This window comes from Struthio camelus, chromosome 6 (genome assembly GCF_040807025.1).
Source record: "Struthio camelus isolate bStrCam1 chromosome 6, bStrCam1.hap1, whole genome shotgun sequence".
In the NCBI taxonomy this organism is placed as follows: domain Eukaryota; kingdom Metazoa; phylum Chordata; class Aves; order Struthioniformes; family Struthionidae; genus Struthio; species Struthio camelus.
The window spans coordinates 24,251,123-24,269,432 of NC_090947.1; the positions used below are offsets into that span (position 1 = coordinate 24,251,123).

Sequence of the window (18,310 nt, forward strand, 5' to 3'; positions counted from 1 at the left end):
CACTGTCTAAATGCCACCTTCGGAGCAGTTATGCATGGATGAAGTATATTTGTTTTTAAATAACCAAATATGTTAAAAAACCCTATTGTAGGCAGAATAATTTGTATTCTGATGTGTCTTAATGTGAGGCATGAATTGTAAGTGGTTTCAGACTACTTCCTTTTAACCTCAGCTAGCCTACTCTTCACTAAAATGACTGTCAACTCCATCCTGCCCTTGTCCCTCAAAACCCTCTGTGATAGAAAACAGCCTGAATAAAAATTGATCTCCCCATGGAAAAAGAGCAAACATGCTTAAAAAATTCAGGTGTCTACATCTGGAGGACAGTTTAGTTTGACAAGGTTTTACACAGGCCTTTCCTGACAGCTTGAGGCATCAAGAAGTTTATTGCACAATAAATACTTATTTACTGGGGGAACCTCCTTTATTTCTTATTCACATCATATTACAGGGACTGTAGGAAGAAATAGCAGAGGCTTTGGATCAGAGCTTACTGCTGCAGGGGGCTGAATGAATGTATGTTGAGTCAGACCTGCTGAGAATCCAGCCCAGAGATTTCAGGGGCAGGTACAGCCTTTTAGGTGGGTCGGTATGAGGTTATGCAGTTCCTCTCCTGACAAGTAATACAGGTCACAGCAAGCAGGACTTGTAGGAGTTTTCCAGCCTTGCAAATCTGTGTCTGAAAGACCTCATCTGACATATGCTACTTTAGTATTTTGTATCTCTGCAATTGATAGCCAATTCATTTGACACAATTAATAAATTTGCAAAAGGTAAGGCCAATAACTTAATACTTTTATGTGTCCCAAAACAAACCAAGAAATTGGCAGCTGAATCAGACCCAGGATTCAATTAGTCTGTCAATAGTTAGTACAAGGTATTTCAGAGGAGTATGTAAGACCCCTGCAGCTGAAGCACCTGAAGAATTCACTTTGTCTTCCCGTCTCCCCCAACACATGCTGTAAATTTCTTCTTAATCTAATGGAATTGAATTGGAAAATAAATTGGAAGATTTTGGAAGCCCCAAAAGGTTTAACACGTTTCAGAAAGCTTTGTCTATATGTTGTAACTCTGGCTATGTTTGTTGTCCGGTGACATTCTGACTATCATTTGTCAGCCTTCATCATTTTCCTCTTGACAGTGAATGCAAAGGTTAAATTAGGTGTATAGTGTAAAGACTCATTAGTTTCATATCCCTCTTCTTTAATTTAATTGACTGTTGTCTTGTTCTTGTATGTAGAAGTAGAGTAGACAGAAAGCTTCAAGCTAATTCATAATATCTTTCATGCTCCTTTTTATCTCTGTGTTAAAGCAAACAATTCTGGTCTTTTTAATTTGTCTGCGCAGGAGAATTTTTTCCATTCGCTTGATTGTTCATCTTTTTCTGATTCACCATCTACTGCTGAACCCATTGTAATTAGTTCTGTGGTATCCTTTTCGATATGGCATTACCAAGACCACATAGCTGATGCTGCAGTGTTTATACAAATGATGACAGGTTTTTCCATCACAGCATACCTGCCATTCTTTTCTTCCTCTTTGATGACTCATTTGCTCTCTCGGCCACAGATGCCCAATGAGAAACCTACAGTAATTCTTCATTTCAAGTTTTGAATTAGTTGGGACTCCTATGAGACATATGATTAGTTCAATTTTTCCCTTCCAATCTGCATTAGATTGCATATCTCAGTACTGAAAAAGCATTTGGTACTATGCTGTCTGTTCTATCTAATCTGGGAAACTTCAAAGAGACCAGGATAGGGATAGGTGAAGCATCATTTTTAAAAATTCCCTCTCTCTTCATAAACTATGCCTTATTCTCCTGAATTATTTCCCAAATAGTAGTCTCCTAGATAATTTCAACTCCTTTTACACTGTTGAAGTAAACTTGGACACTAAAGGCAAGTATCAGTTTCTTTAATACTTGTCTTTCCACATCTGTGCTATAGTTTCAAGGTATAAAAAATGCAAGAAAAATATGAGTTTGGGGAGGTTGCTGGAAAGCTTTTAAAGCTATTTTAATATATATTTTTTCTGAAAGTATGTAATATGTCTGTCAGCTGTGAGGGTTTTAGAAACATTTTAAACCTTATTTAAAGTGTATATTTGAGAATTGTAGCAAGTCAAGCATTCTATTAAGTGAAGATGTTTCAATCTTTCTTTCAAAGCACGTGGCAAATAACTCCTTACTAGTTGCCTAAATTAAACCTAATGATGCTGCTTTATTAGTATCTTAATGGGAAGATTTTAATGATTTCAGTACTACCAGATAATCTGTGCATATTGTCCTCATTTGATATTTTCTGGATATATCAGCCATGGCAAGTCTTCAATAATGCTTGTGCGAATAATATGATAAAAGATTTATTTCGAGTCAAGAATTAAGTACTTCGCTCTGCACAGAATGAAGAATTCAGAAGCACTTCTCATCATGAACACACTATGAAATTCATTTGTAAAACAGAGTTAGCAGGACTGCCTAACAAATGGCCATATAAATACTTACAAAATACTGGTATCAGAGAAGTGAGTTCCTTTTTTATGTTCATTTTAGTTTTCAAAGAATGACTTTGGCTTTTACTTCAAGCACATTCTACTGGTGTCATGAACCCAAAGATCAGCGAGATACAGAAATGATTCCACCCACTCATTCGTGTGTCAGGAGGAGATTCTCTACAAGCATAGAAAAATGATCATTTGATTAAGGTGTGAGAGTAAGAATGGGGACCAAAACTAGCCTGAGAACCAAGAAATAAGAATTCAGATCCTTACATCTGCTAAAGAGAACCGTATGACCTTAGGCAAACCATTTTGCATCACTGTAATTCTGCTTCCTCTCCAGCTGTAAAACAGGGATAATTTTAGCCTACAGGACGGGAAAAAAATAAAATACAGTCATTAACATTTCCACTGCAAATGGATATTGTGGTTGTATATACCATTACAAAGCTGGCAGAGTCCTTCAATTAATTGTCACCAGGATTCTTAGTAATTAGGCCTAGACTTTGGATCCTATGTGCCTCCAAACCATCTTGGTCTGGACAGAGTTCAGACACTGTTTCTAGCTCAGCCTCTGGCATTTACAGAGAGGACAGGACCTAGGAGCTCAGCTCTCCTATGTCCTTAAATGACTCCTGGGACCTGGCAGGACAGCCCTTAGATGTCTCTGACTAGCAATCTGTGCGATAGCTTTGACCTCCTACAACATCAGCCCCATGTGATAACTTGTAATGTTCAGTCATACAAAATTCATTGATCTTTAATACAAAACCTTTAAGATCTTTAAGAACAGCAGATATTAGATACAGATATTAATTTTAAATCTTTAAGAACAGCAAAGCCCTAGGATATATTGTTTAGAAGCAACATTGCATCAGGTGAGGTTGATTAGAAAAAGAAAATACATTCCTCCAAAAGTCCATACTTTGATAAGTCTATACCTAACCTTTCCTGTGAACTGGATCTACTAATTGCATTAGATGAGCAAACTGCTGATAGTGCCCAGCAGCAATAAGCTATTGAGAAGAAAGGTATCTCTAAGAAGAGCTCCTTACCCAAGCCAGTTGGTCACCTGCCCTAAGCTACCTTAAAAGAGTTTTAGCTTCCTGGAGCCTCATTTAAGACACATTTGTACATGTCAAAGTGCTCAGACCTAGCATTAAATTATAGCAATTGTGATTCTGAGCACCTCAGTGAACTTATTTAGTCATCAGCAACAACTGGGATAGTGATAGCCATACGATTGTAAATAGCGAGGGGAGCTCTCACTTTCCTGTGCTTGCAGATATTTTTGGAGGGCAAGAGGGGAGCTTTGCAGAGATCTCTAGAAAGGTGGCATTAGGCCTGCTGAGCCTTCCAGGTGTACAGTGCATTCATTTCCATCAGCTGACACTTGTCAGAACTGATGGCACACAAAGTGAAGTTTAATCAAAAATAGTTCCTTCAAAAGAACCTGTTTCACATCCTTCCCTTTTTCCCTCATCTCAAGTCTTCCTGCAGCAGCAGGGTCTATGGGTCTCACCTGGCTTCCTTTGTGGGAAACCGACTACAATCAAGGCCTATCAGCAGGAATGTGGAAAGGTGCTAACAGTACTGGCTTAACTAATAGGAAGACAATTCCTGCTATAGACAAGCAATGATTTTTGCAGTAATATGAAGCAGCTGGATGGATGGACTCAACTGCAACATAAGTACAGCTCACTACAAGCTAAGCTCCCTTACACAGCCAGCCCCATAGGTAGCCTTGCAGACTGAGCTCCTTCCTGGATCTTGCTAAGAACACAGAATACTGTCTTTCAAAGGGTAAGGTGTTTCTGAAAGCTCAGCTGCTGTAGAACTATGTGGAATTTCTATCTGGCTAGTGATACTTATTTTCTTAGCAGCTTTCTTGCTTATCTTGTTTGAGTCTTGTTGAAAATGCTTTAAAACAGAGATAGATAAAGCTTGACTTTGAATTCCATGTGTCATGCTGTCTTTTAGGCTCATGATCAGTTTTATGCCACAGGAAGATGAAAGTGACTTCAGTGATGATTCTTTATTATCAATCAGCAGTGCATTGGTAACCAAGCTTATTGCTGTATGTAATATTTTCTAAGTGTCTTAGCAGGAAACAATATTCTAACCTTTCCCAATTTATTAAAATGGGGAATTAGTTAAATATTTCCTTGTTTCATAGGTTTCAGGAGAGATATACTCAAGTTGATTATTTTAATATCCATTCAATCTCTTGCCTGACTTGGGCTTTCATTTGTAGGAAGAGTGTTTGGTTGTTTTCATGTATAATAAAACTGTCTTGGGCTTGGTCACTGAGTTGAAAAGCCCAGACCTCCAGAGATATAATACTGCTCCTATATGTATTTTTTGATTAGCAGCAATTTGAAAGAAAAATGCTGTAAAACAAGACTTGGATACAATTTGATGAGGTGGTAACTCAACTGATTATCCTGCTTTCCATGTAATGCTTTATAGTGAACCTGGACAGTCATTCATAAACAAAGGTGTAGAAGATGTGTGGGCAATAATAATTCAGAATTCTACTAATGTCTTTCACACAGATGCAATGTGCTGCAAATATTAATTAGGCCTCACTATACCCTCTTCAGGATAGCTCAAAGTTATGAAATCAGTTCCTGTGTACTGTGAAAAGTGGTTATTGAGAAGCCTTTTCAGCTGCAATTGTTCTAATGCTTGTGTTTAGTCATCAGTCAGCATTTCCCCTCTGAAGTGCATTTACATTAATACATGTACATCAAGGGAGACTAGACTCTGAGACTGAAACTGAAGAGTTAACATTGAAGTCCCAAGATGGGCACTTCCTGTATCTTTGGATATGTGAATTTTTCCTATTTGCTGACAGGCTCTATACTTTATCCATCATGTTATAATGCATATTCAGGGGTGTTTAAAATGCACATTGCTGACAAAATCGAGCTCAGTAGCTCATGTGCTTATTACTTTTTTTCAGGAGTTAGAGAGGGTATCTGTGTGCTCATGGTTGAATATAAATGGTCTTTTGGAGGTGACACAGGCTTTTACTTGCAGCCATAAGAGATGCTACATTCCCTATTGTTCATATATAAATATTTACCAAGGACACCTATGTTAATTCATGTGTGATCTAAAAGCTCTATTTTCCTGATGACTGGAACTGTTGTTATCAATGGAAGCAAGATTGAGCCTAACTATGTGTTAAAAATTATTTTATTTACTTTTGCTGAATATATCGGAATAAAAGCTTGGTTCTGATGCAACTTGGGTTAAAGGAAAAAAAACTCCTGTTGACTTGAATGTTCAAGGCTGTTATGTGCTACAACAGCAAACTACTATTTAAGGAAAATGACTTTTTTTCCTATATAAGAAGCTCATTGATCTCTGTGTAGATATTTAACCTGAAAATGTATTTGATTTGAAAACTAATTAACAAAATGCTGGGAAACTCTGTATCCTCTCTGCTGTAGCACATCAATAGCTGATCTATATGCAGTGTTTGATATTTTTAATTAGGAGCTGATTTGATCAAGATAGAGTGTAATCAGCATACAAAATGGTGCATGCTGCTAGGAAGAGCTAGTAGGAGCACAGAAATGTGAACAGCAAATGGATGAGTTCTTGTATCTATTGGCTCTCACAATGAATACTTTCAGTAGGGTGCTGAGAGGCCCAAATGCACATATGAGGGAACTTGCACCTGGTTATCCTGAAGGAACAGGAGTTTCCCATGTGTTTCAGATGGAACTCTACAATGTGATGTGCCTGAAATGGCACCTGACTCATCCACAGAAAGCAGTGGGAAGATTTCTATTCTTTTCATGTGCAAAGCTTTGAAATTATTGCTTGCCAGGTCTGACCTGACCTGTGGTCAGCTATGTTGCTTGCTTTCTGCCATCCTCCTGGAATGTCTGTATTCGTCCTGGTGTCTTTCTAGTAAATAACTTTTGAGTAAGGGCATGGTAGGTACCAAACTTCACTCTTCCTCCCACCAAAGAATGAAAGAACTAAACACACAGCAAAGAGTGGTAATTCAGGACATGCAATGGAAAGGGCAAAGAATGTTGCATTAATACATCCTTTGAAAGCACCATGATGTTTCTTTCCTTGTAAGATATTCCTGAAAAAGGAGTATATGAAACACCAACTTGACTGTTGTGGCTGAAGACACTCCTCTAACAGATCTTAAGTTAAGATCAGACCATACCTTTCCATGAGTAAAAGACTTCCAGGGAGAGGGCTGGTACTGCTCTGTGCTTGCTTATTTCCTAGCTTTTTTCCAGTTTGAAGAAATTTTCTTTTTGGTGAACAGTGAAACTGAAATACTGGCTAAGAAGTTCTTTTAATTCTAAAGCTTGAGTAACACTGAAATCTCAATAAATGCTTATTTATTCATACAGAGCTTCACACACAATGCACAATATCCTCTGACTGCATGGTTTTAACTTGAGTAAAACATTGCCAAGCTATGTCCAGTTCACTTAAAATGAATAAGGTGGAACCACACAGATGATCATGATGTGGAAATGTACCACTGTTTTTTTTCAAGAGACTCCCAGCAGCAGGCTGATTGCAAATCATGTTCCTTGTCTTCATATGGGAAGTCTTGATGACTTGCATCTGGAACACTGAGGTATGTAGGAAGTCAAAGCTGTACCTGCCCAGACTTTTCCTGGGGCTGGGTGTTTCTTTGCTGTTCTAGCCAGGAACAGAGGGTTTGGGATCAGTTATTCTTACCTTTTTGTAGTGTAAGGACTCTATAAGGGAGTAAAGAAGTATCTCCTTGCCAAGACATAGAATTGACTCTTTTTAATCATTGTTCTAATCTTAGTAATACAAAGAGTATCATTAACATTGCACAATAGAATCAACAGGATAGGGATTGACATGAAACTGATTCTTTTTGTTTTGTTTGTTTCTTTAGCTGCAGGCTGTGCTATTCTTACAAGTAATTCAAGAAGAATTACTTGCCTTTTCATTTCTTGGTGCTATGTATAAACATAGCACTACATAATTTTCCTTGGTTGGTTGATAGTTTTTATTATGAGAGAATAAAATTCCCATCTTAAGTTGCATGATACATCTTGAGACGAGCAAAAGCTCCTTAATTTGTGAATTCATTACCAGAGATAAAAAGATTGATCAAAGCACGGAAAAAGAGGAGACTTGAGACAGAGTGGAATAGCATATCACACTGTCTCCTTGGTGTGCTATCATGGATTGTATAGGAAGAAATTGGCTAAAAACAATAGGAGCATAGAGCCAAAGCTATGCCCAAGTAATCACATGGGTAATGATGTCAACTCCTAGGAAATAGGTGATTTGTACTATACAATAGCTGCATCAATTGGTGAACTACCTGCTTTTATATAAAGGCAAGAAAAATAGTTGCCTTAAGCTTTCCCTCTGTGATTTCAAAGATTATGCATTTAAAAAAAAATTGGTGCATCTTGCCTGTAGGAGCACTAATGGTAACATCTGAATATCCACTGCACTGTAAGAACTGATATTTTATCAGTAGCCTAGTAACAGGCCTAACTGATAGGATATCCTCAAGATGCATAGGGGTTGATCTCTATTCTGATCTTTCTTTACTATACTTACTGGGAGGTAATTGCTTATGTGAATTTGATGAAACGGAAGTGAACTTGGTATCAGATTTGTAAGTATGTAATATTTGTTTTTGAACCTAAAAGTACCCAATAAGGTAATTTTTACATGTAAGATTCGCATTCTAATGTTAAAAGTGCAGAGAGAATGTAAGGAGGCCCAATGGCTATGGCACACAAACAGGTGGCAGGGATAGCCAGCTTTCCTCCTGACTTGCCCATAAAAAGAATAAGAATAACCATGTTATTCAGAGCAATGTCCATTCCCTGAGTTACTTTGTTTGCCTCTCCAGATGGGGCCAATGCTGATCAGGAACAGAAGAACTGTTTCAGGACATGAGCTAGAACCTAGGACCCCCCCCTAACAAATTTCTGGGACTTCCCACTCAAAAAACTTATTTTCTAAAACCAAAACGTAGACAAATGTCAGTTAGATAGCCTTGGAAGTAGCAATAATGCTGATTAAAATAAATAAATGCCTTTCCAACTATGGCATTGGAAAATAGTGATTTCCACTCTTCTCTCTGTCCTGAATTTTTATACTGATGATTAGAGCAGGAAAGTATTTCTTGTTTTATTTTTATGGGAGTCATTTAAGCTGCCATAATGACAAAACAGAGGTTACCTGGACAATGCTAAGACTTGTGACATATTAAGTACGTCAAGGCATTTCTGACAGTAAAAGCCATAAAGAGTTAAAATATGCAACACAAACTGAAGACACAATTTTCAGAGCTGATAACTCATTAAATGGTGATAGTCTCTTCTCAGCTCCTGTTTCAATAGCTTAGCGCTTTGATATTATGTGGCCCATAACTTCTACTTTCTGATAGGGGATTTTAAGTCACTTAGTAATGAAAATGGGTATAAATTTCAGCTCCATCCTAATTTAATTAGTTGCTTTACCAAGGTATTATTGGTACAATCTGAAAAAATCACAGCCACGTGCTGTTCAGTAGCAGCAGGCCGGAAGACTTCTGTTCCTGGGAATGCCTGGTACAGTGCTGACACCTCTATCTCAAAAAGACTCAGTAAATGGCATCTAGGCAAGGGAATTCAGTGGAAGGCAGAACCTAGTCCCCCGGCCTGAGCTGTAGCTCCTGTGACTGTTGGCTTATCTCAGCACAGTGTATCATAGGACAGTGGTAAGGAAAGGGCACATCTGCTTCCCAGATTCACAGGTCACTTATCTGTGCCCTAGCTTGCCCCCTCCTCACCAAGGCAGTGGGAACAGGCTCTTCTGGGAAGAGCTGGGTCTGTTCCCCAGCTCTGGGCAGCCTTTCATGTCTGAAGGTAGGTTCTAGACTGCAGTATCTCTTTGAAGGGAAAATTAAAGCACTAGAAATAGTTTGAACAAATTGCTCTTCATGCCAAATATTGTACTTAAAACCTTCCACAATCTGTCTTTATTCATCTTTTTGGTATGGCAGCATGATAGTGGGGTGGCTTCTCCCTTCCCCAAAGACATAAGAGCTGTGCAAAACAGCCATTTAATTGTCAAAAGTGAAAGCAAGGATCAGAAGGTGATATGGTAACTTCAGTAACTTGTAACTTCCCTGAGTGCCTTCATATTAGCAATCAATTTGGTTTTGCAGTTTTCTTTTAAATAACTTCTACTGCATTGTTTATCAACCAAATTATGTTGCTGATTTGTTATGCCTACACATTTACACAAAGGAATTGAACTGGTGTGAATGAATACAATGAAAACTTTCTTGATCAAGTCTGCAGTGATTTTTCTCATCCTCCATTCTCTCTCTTTCTATTTGAACAGAGACTTTTATAAGACTTGTTTGAAAGACATAACTTAGATATCCTTCCTGGTTAAAGGAAAATGTTTTAAATGATTGTTCTTAGCATTCAGGTTCTGCTGTTAATCTCTAATCTCTTTATTTTGATGATAAATGCCTGTAAGAGAAAAGAAAAGATGGATTAAAATACAGGTAACAGGGTAAGAATAGGATAAAGAGCATAAATAAATGAAATAGCACATTGGGAGAAACATGCAATTTCACTACTGTGAAGAACTAAAAGATAAGTACAAAAAGTTAACATGCATCAATTTCTCTTCAAATATTACAGTACCTGAAAAGTTCTAGCCCTCATTTTTTAGTCTTAGATGTGATGGACCCATATCAAGGACCCTGCTTCTCCTTTGACTACAGGTCCCACTGAAAGCCCATATTCTTTACAAAGCTGTACTCCCAATGGGCAAGATAGGATTGTCAGAGGCCTGAATGCACCAACAGCCTCTGCCCCCTTGCAGGTGTGTAGTTGCCTGTGCTCAAGGCCAGCTCTGATGCAGTGCAGTTCTGTATCCTTGACTAGCTCTGCTGTGGTGAGAGCTGTTAGAAGCCTCTGGCCCCTGGCTTAGAAACTGTGTCTAATGTCAGGCCATTACCTAAGCCATATTGTAGATTTGCCTGTGCCAGGCCTCCTTCCTTTGCTGTGCTGACCTTACCTTGCTGACTGTACTTTCTGATTTCATCTTGGACCTGCCTCATTACTGCAGACTTGCCTGGCAGTTACCCAACTCCTGGCTGACCCTGGTTGCTGTCCTTGGGCCTACCCTGCTGGCTGGTGTGAGGTGCTGCAGGGCTGCCCCCTGGCCGGGGTGGCTATTGCCCCTGCCTGCCTGGTGCCCTTGGCTCCTGGCTCACCTGCCTTGGCAGAGCAGCCCAACCCTGGCTGCTCCCTGATCAGGATAGCTTATACACACTAGCCTTCCAGAAAGCTTTAAGTCTGGGAATACATCCAACACTAAAACTGATTACAAGATGTATTCTCCCTTGCATACACCCAGCTCTGTGTTTGTGTGTGCACGTGTGTCCCATTTCCCTAATCTGTGATAAATTCCATAAATAGTTCATGGAAAAAAGGTAATCAAGGTATACTGAAGAGTAAGTAGTAGTATTGTTGTGAAGCTACAGTGGTATAAGGATGAGAGATTTTCTCTTATAGAGCACTGATATGCTGGAAAGTACAGAGAAGCTGTGGAAAGAATGAAATTTTCTGGAGCAGAATTGTTAAACCTCAAGCAAAATACAGGTAAAGAGCGACTATTTTGAGATTAAGCCCCTTAAACAAGTTGGGAGGAGGATAATTAGCACCTGTGAAGCAGAGCAGCCTGATGGCAAGGAGAGAAGCAGTGAAGCTGTTAGAGCTGTAGGGTACAGAGTCGGCACTTGTGGAACAGCAGGCAAGGTATGACAAAAATGCTCTGCACTGAATTTGAGTTTCACTATGTAGTGTAATGAAACTGTGTATTGTTCTTCCTAGACTCATCTTTGGAAAGCAGCCCAGGATCAGAGCTGAGATATTGGAGCTGGAGTGGTAGTTCCATGAGAAATACCTTCTCATAGGTAAGAGGGTTTTTCTGTCCTTGCTGTTTGTCTCAGGTTCTGATCTGTATTTATTTCCAAGTTTGCTGATTCTGTTTCAGAGTTGAAGTTGTGACCTAAAAACTTACCTTTTCTCTTTATCTAACAATGTTAGAATGATAAAAGATAGCATTCCCTCTTCCTTGCTTCTGAAAGTATAAAGAAATATGTAAAACTGTATTCTAACAAAACTTCACTGACTCTGAATAGACTGTAAGTAGCATAAAGATATAGACATACACCTGCAAATAATTTAAGCTTTTGCAAGATGCTTAACTTATAAGCAGAGCTTAGAGAGCAGGAATTAAATTAACCTACAAATCTAGAAACCAGCAATCTGCAAATGAGATAGGACCATTTGCCTCTGCTTATAGATTTTAATCTAGTCTTGTCAGCTGGCTGAATGACTGACAGCTGCTTTGAAATGGGCTCATTGTCTCCTTGTAGTTTGAGGCTGCTGTTAAATGATGCTTTGTGGTATTCTCTGCAGAGAGACACTAAAGACTGGGGTGGTAGAGTCTGAAATCACGTTTACTCTGCAGCCTGAGGAAGCCTGTCTGCCTGTGGTATTCTTTTGTTCCATTAACCAAATGGTTCTAGCATCCAGGCTAGCTAGTTTGGCAACTTTCAGGAACACAAGGTTAAAAATACTTCAAATCTTCAGAAAAACATAGGCTGTTTCTGTTATGAAATCTCTCATTTGAAAATAAGTCTCTGGCTTTGTCTGGTTTGCCTCTACAAGACATGTAAACTTAAAATGCATCAAGACTGGAAGTGTCACCTGGACCTTCCTAAGGAATAGGAGATCAGCACTAATTCAAATCAATATTGGTTACTTTCCTGATTCATAATGTGTCAGGTTGCAATTCCCCTGGCTGAAGACAGCCTGCCTGATGTGTTCTAGTACCCCAATTGGTTCTCAGCTCAGAATAAGACATTTCCATTTAAAAGTAAAGATATTTCTAATCCTTCATTGTAATAAAAATAGAGTGCACCTAGAGATACAGTAAATGATAAACTAAACATGTATACATTTTGAATTTCTTCATCTCCTTGCTCTTTATACAGAACTTCTCTTGGCCCTTGGGAGGACAGGGGGATGTGCAGGCTTACTGCTATGTTGATAGCTGTGCTTCTGTGTTGTGCCCACTTCTCATACTCTTTTCATTAAAACCCAGTCCTGCGAACTTGTCTTCTTATAACTCGTTGGAAGTCATATATGTTGGCCTTACTAAAGGAGCCCATGTACATGTGTTTTTTCTTAAGTTATTTTATTTCTGGGCCAAGAATTGTACTTCTTTATCTTAAACAGAAGGCACATTTATCTACCAAAAAGTCAGCCCACAGTCTGAGTGCATGGTGGTGTAACATCACAAATGATTAAGTCTTACCGAAACCACCATTGCAGCACATAGGGAAGTCCCATCTATCCCCAGCTGTGGGTTTTGGACCCCTTTTTTTTTCTGTTGATTTAAGGTTTGCTTGGGGGAGGAGGGAGAGTTAACTTTTGATGGATTAAGTTCATTATCTGACTTGCTGCTCAGCCAAATGAGTGCTATATGCTAGGGTAAGGAAGGGGAAAGGAATTTGGCTGGGACTATGCTTTTCAACAGCAGCATTAAATTAGACTGCATTAACACAATTGTGCGAGTGAACCCTGAGAATCACTTAGAGATCTCCACTTGTCATTGTGGTGCATGTTTAAACAGGACTGAGTAGACGCCCTAAGGAAATAGAAGTGATGGTGAGTGAGCAGTACTATTTCCAGCTCAGGGTCGCATTACAGTCAGCAGGGTCAGTTTCTTGAAGGCATCTCATCATTCATAGCTGATGCTTCATTTATTGTAGTGATGCCAATGAGCCCTGGAACGCTATGGCTGAATCCTGGGCCTCTTGTGAGTTAGCTTTATGTTATGTATGAATATAGTTGGCATATTCTTTCTTTTTTTCTTATGAACACATTGGTTGGTTGAGGTTAAAAAAAGCTTAATCTGATTTAAATTCTTACCTCTGCTTTTTTACTAGTTTATGTACTAGTAGTTCAAGTTGCACAGTTGGACAAATAATTTGCCAGGATTTCTAAGCTGCTTTGAAGAGGACTAGTACTATCTGCAGTGCAAATGTGAAGTTAAACAAGCAAAAGCAAAATTATTTTATTCATATAAAGTGAAAGTCTAATGAAAAGTCAGCTCTTTCTGTAGCAAGTCTTTACTACTTGATTTAAAATACTTGGAAAAAATCTGAATCTAAGAAAGGTTTTTTTCTAATAACTATATATGCTCAATACAGCCTTCATGCTGAACTCTGTCAGAGAATACCAATAAATATGCACACAACTGGTGTGAAAAGAAACCTTTCCTATTGCATGGTTCATTTTAAATAGTAGCATTTTATTGCAGCAGAAGTGTTTTGTAAATCTTGTAACTCCTATATATTTGAGTTTACATATTATTGTGTTTCAAGCAGCAGAAGATACTCTTACATAACTTCAGAATTACATTTATGGGTTCACTACATTATGTGTTGTCACTTGTTGGGACGATTAATAGAATTAATGATGAAAAAAGGTACTTATTTCCTACTCTGCTTTGTCAGAGAAGGAATAATTCCTTTCCTTTCATGATATTAAAGATTCTTCTGTCTAATAGAAGAAAAAATATCAGGTGTAAAAGCAAGTACAGAACCTGTTTGGTCTTTCTTAACTACATTATTAGTAGACTTTCGGAATACAGTCAGATATCTTGCTAAAAAGCTTGTAGCAGATAAAGGAGCTTCTGCCCTTCAGCTGAGGTGGAATAAGTGACCATGTGGAAGTCCTTAGCCTCTTTTAGTGTGTAAAATAGGCTTCCGTAATGTACTTTCACTTCCTTTCTGGGCAGCACTTAAATATTTTATAGGTATTTTTAAAATTTTCAGGTAATACCTGGGGCCGACACAGATACTAAACTTCCAAATGACATTTGGTGATTCCAAGGTGAAATGTCAGTGCCACTGCAGATCAGGAAAATCTATTTGTTCTGTCTGTTTTATATCATGGGACTTGGTGATCTTGCCTCAGTTTTGCAACAACCAACCTCTCTTGCATCTTGTTCTGTAGGCTTCTGGGCTCCCTCCTTTCTGGGAGCTGGGTAAGGTGCCATGTGTTCTGTTCACTGTCTCTGGCTGGAGCGGTAAACTCATCTGTCATCTCTGATATCTGTGGTGACTCATTTCCACTTGCCTCTTTTTCAGAGAGGCATGAATTCCTAGGTACTCACTACCTCTGTGTTTTAAAGTTGTTTTTTCCTTTAGTTTTGCACATCCCATCTTCCTTCTGTTTCTTCCTTCAGCTTCTTTCATTATCAGTATTCCAGCTTCAAGTTTTCTATCATAAACACCAGTAGGTTACCAATGTCACTATTAGAACTGTTAGATTATTTTTTGCACTATTAAATAACAGGATATACGACCAATGAAATGGAAACTGACACTCGAACAGTCCCTTTCAGTATGGACAGTAACATTTTAAAATGACTTTCAGCTCTCCCATTGAATTACGGAAAATGAAGACCAACTTTATTGTGGCCTGCTTAAACTTATGCCAAATAAATTGCAGCCTAGAATATTTATCTAGCTAAACAAATTTGACTTTGTCATTCAAATACTTAGCTATTTCTCTAGCATATCTGTTCCAGGAAATTGATTGTTAAAAATCATTTAACATTCTTTAAATATAAACAAGTCTGAGATTTTTGTCTTTTTTGGTCACCAGGACATACACCTACCTGTTCTTACTGAGCTTGTCTGTGGTATTTCAGAAGCCTGTGAAGTTAATTTGACATCATGGAAGCCCCAATGAGGCCAATATAAAATTTTATTAACCTTTTTGTTTACTTTTTAAATCCTCACATAGCCTATAACTTCTAATACATTTTTTTCTGACATCTTAAAGATTGGCACTCTGCTGTCTTAAAAGACATAGGGCTGGGGTCTTGTTCTAGAATTGATGAGCAGAACCAGGTGCTCCTTGTCCCACGCTGTGCTAATGGCCTTAACCTTGTAGGCTCTGATCTTAAGAAATGTTATAACAGTCAGTGCATATTGTTCATGTCATTCATCTGATTTTTGATCTAATCATTATTTAGGTGTCTGCCTCTCACTTTTGCTCACTCTTGGAAGCAAAGGCTTTCATAACATTTAATATTTTCTATGTTAGCTACTGCTGTCATTTGTGCTAATATTGTTAGAACTACATGCAAATCTTAGATTTTGAGATCTGCCACTTTTCTCACGTCAGGGCTGTGTTGGTTCTCAGTTGCGTGTGGAAAATCAGGGTGTTGTCCACCTCTACAGCTTACTTCTGGGACTGGGTAACTAAGGTTTCTTTGAACAATGCCACAGGCTGGCCAAGACTTTGGATTATTCAAAGACTTAAAATATAAGCTTTTGTTTATGCTTCCAGTCATAAGCTAATCCACTGTAGGAAACCAGACTAACTTCCCCAAATTGTGTAGTTAAAGTAGGTTACATGTTCTCTTACAGTTCTCCTTTCCTTCTGTTCTGTAAGGTTAAAAGACTTTGCGCTCACATTTCAAATATATGGAGTGCTTTGCTCAAGTCTTTGTAATACAGCTTTGTAGTAAACTTACTCGAAGTGAACTGTTTCTAATGCACATGATATGTTTAGCAGTTTTTTAGTTACTGTAAGAAATGAAGTTATACTCAGAGGGTTTTTTAATGACAGTGCAGATCAGATTATGATGTTTAAATATCTTCCTCTTGTCTCTTATACTGCCAGATTTTCTGCTGTCCCAGAGCTTCCAACAGCCCCATTCTTTACATCAAATTCTATTCTTTTTGTTACACAGCAATATTCACTCTGCCCCTACACATCAGTGAGCTGTGACTATTTCCAGTTGCTGGATGTGTAGAAGGAGCACATCCCTCTCCCATACAGCTCCCTCTGGTGCCACTTAAAGATCAAATCCCAGAACTACACCATTCCAGCTGATGCTTTGTGTAACTGGCATGACCAGTATCTGAGTGATTTCATACTATTACTATACTGCAATACTGGTATGATCACTAGTAAGACAAAGCTGTGTCTATGCTACAACTTCCTTAGTAATGGAGGGGAAAAATGCATTTTACTGGCACCATTTCCTGATGTGTTTTCCTGTACGTTGGTAAAACATACAGGGGGGCCAGACTCTTCTCTGTGGTGCCCAGTGACAGGACAAGAGGCAACGGGCACAAACTGAAACACAAAGTTCCATCTGAACATGGGGAAAAACCTCTTTCCTGTGAGGATGACTGAGCACTGGAACAGGTTTCCCAGAGAGGTTGTGGAGTCTCCTTTGCTGGAGATATTCAGAACCTGCCTGGATGTGATCCTGTGCGATCTGCTCTAGAGGACCCTGCTTGAGCAGGGGAGTTGGACTAGATGATCTCCAGAGGTCCCTTCCAACCTCAACTGTTCTGTGAAAACTATGCTCTTATGTTAGTACAATAATCACCATTACATAAGCAAAATAAACCATTCTAATGCATGTGTGGATTTTGCTGCTGTAGTTTTGTAGGTGCAATCATGTTGGTCAGAATAAAGTCAGAGTTCTGACTTTCATAGCTCTATTTGCACAAGACACATAACAGGCTATGATAGCAGGGTATCTGATTTGGTGTGGCTGATTCCATTATATTAGGACTACTTTCTTGGCATGTTATGCCTAGTATACATTCAAAATATAGGGGTTTTATGGGCACAACGTGTGAAAAATGATGTCTGAGGGAGTTTCATTTGTTTTAATGATCTACCATTAAATTTAGAATAGGCTTTGCCTAAACTACGTTAACTTATTGAGCATTAAAAGCACAGTATTCAGTTTAGGTTTCAGTCACTCAAATTAGATTTTTAAAGAAATCATTTAAAAATACTTTAGAAAATAGTGATTTTAAATGTAACAATGTAAACAAAATTTTCTTCAACTACAAAAATGTTGCAAAGCCTGAAACAATTGTTAATGTCTTTCAATGAAGAACAAGATCTAAGTAGTTGAGTCAACATTAGAAGGACTTTAATACTGTGAATGCTTGAGAAAATTACTACTGTACATCTTAGCTTTTCTTACAGGTAGGAGAGAAAGGAATTCCTGAGTATTCTTGTTCTGAGGAAGAGATATTTTTCTTGGAGTCCTATGTTTTAATGCCTTAAATAGCATTTTAATCCTCCTAGAGTGGAGACCACTCACTTTCTATAGGCTTTTAGTTTTGGACATTATCTCACAGCTTGTCTTGGTATCAGGAAGTTTCCTTACCTTTGATAAATAGGAAAGGATAGCAATTTCCGACCTTTTCCCCTTTGGGTAGATTGCCATGTTTCAGCACTTTATTAGACTAGAAGAGATTAGAGTACTAGCCATCCTTTTGAATCTGAAGCTAAGCTGATGGTAATTTTGCAGGAAATACTAATGGGAGACTTGCTTTTTTCTTTTCTTAAAGACTGCAGTATACAAGTAAGAAAAAGTATGGTAAAGCTATTTAATAGTATTTATCAAGCTATGATTTAAGCAGAAACAAATCAAGTTATGCAGATACAAAGTTTGTTAGCTTTATTTTCTGTAAGTGCTTTCAGGTACCTATGTTTGATTCTATTTGAAAGAAAGACTTCTGTTCCTAGTTATTGGGAGTGATGAGGTAAAAGAAAATTCTAGGAAATACAAAGTGTAACATACATGAAACAATGCTAGCAAACATTGCCAATTCCTTTACCATCTGAAATGGATGAACTTGAAAGTCAATGTTTTACTGCTTGGAGTTGGCCAATACAACATTCAGCCTTGTGTAGCATGTTATTAA

The 18,310-nt window shown here is 38.3% G+C and overlaps 1 protein-coding gene across 2 annotated transcripts in view; it reads left to right on the forward strand.

Annotated features, from left to right (window-relative positions):
- The window catches only part of STK39 (serine/threonine kinase 39), a 148,136-nt gene that overhangs the window by 17,464 nt on the left and 112,362 nt on the right, over positions 1–18,310 (forward strand). For both annotated transcript variants that reach the window (XM_009666060.2, XM_009666075.2), the window contains exon 3: positions 11,376–11,458. The gene's annotated coding sequence lies outside the window, so the exon portion shown is untranslated. The remainder of the gene's footprint in view (positions 1–11,375; positions 11,459–18,310) is intronic.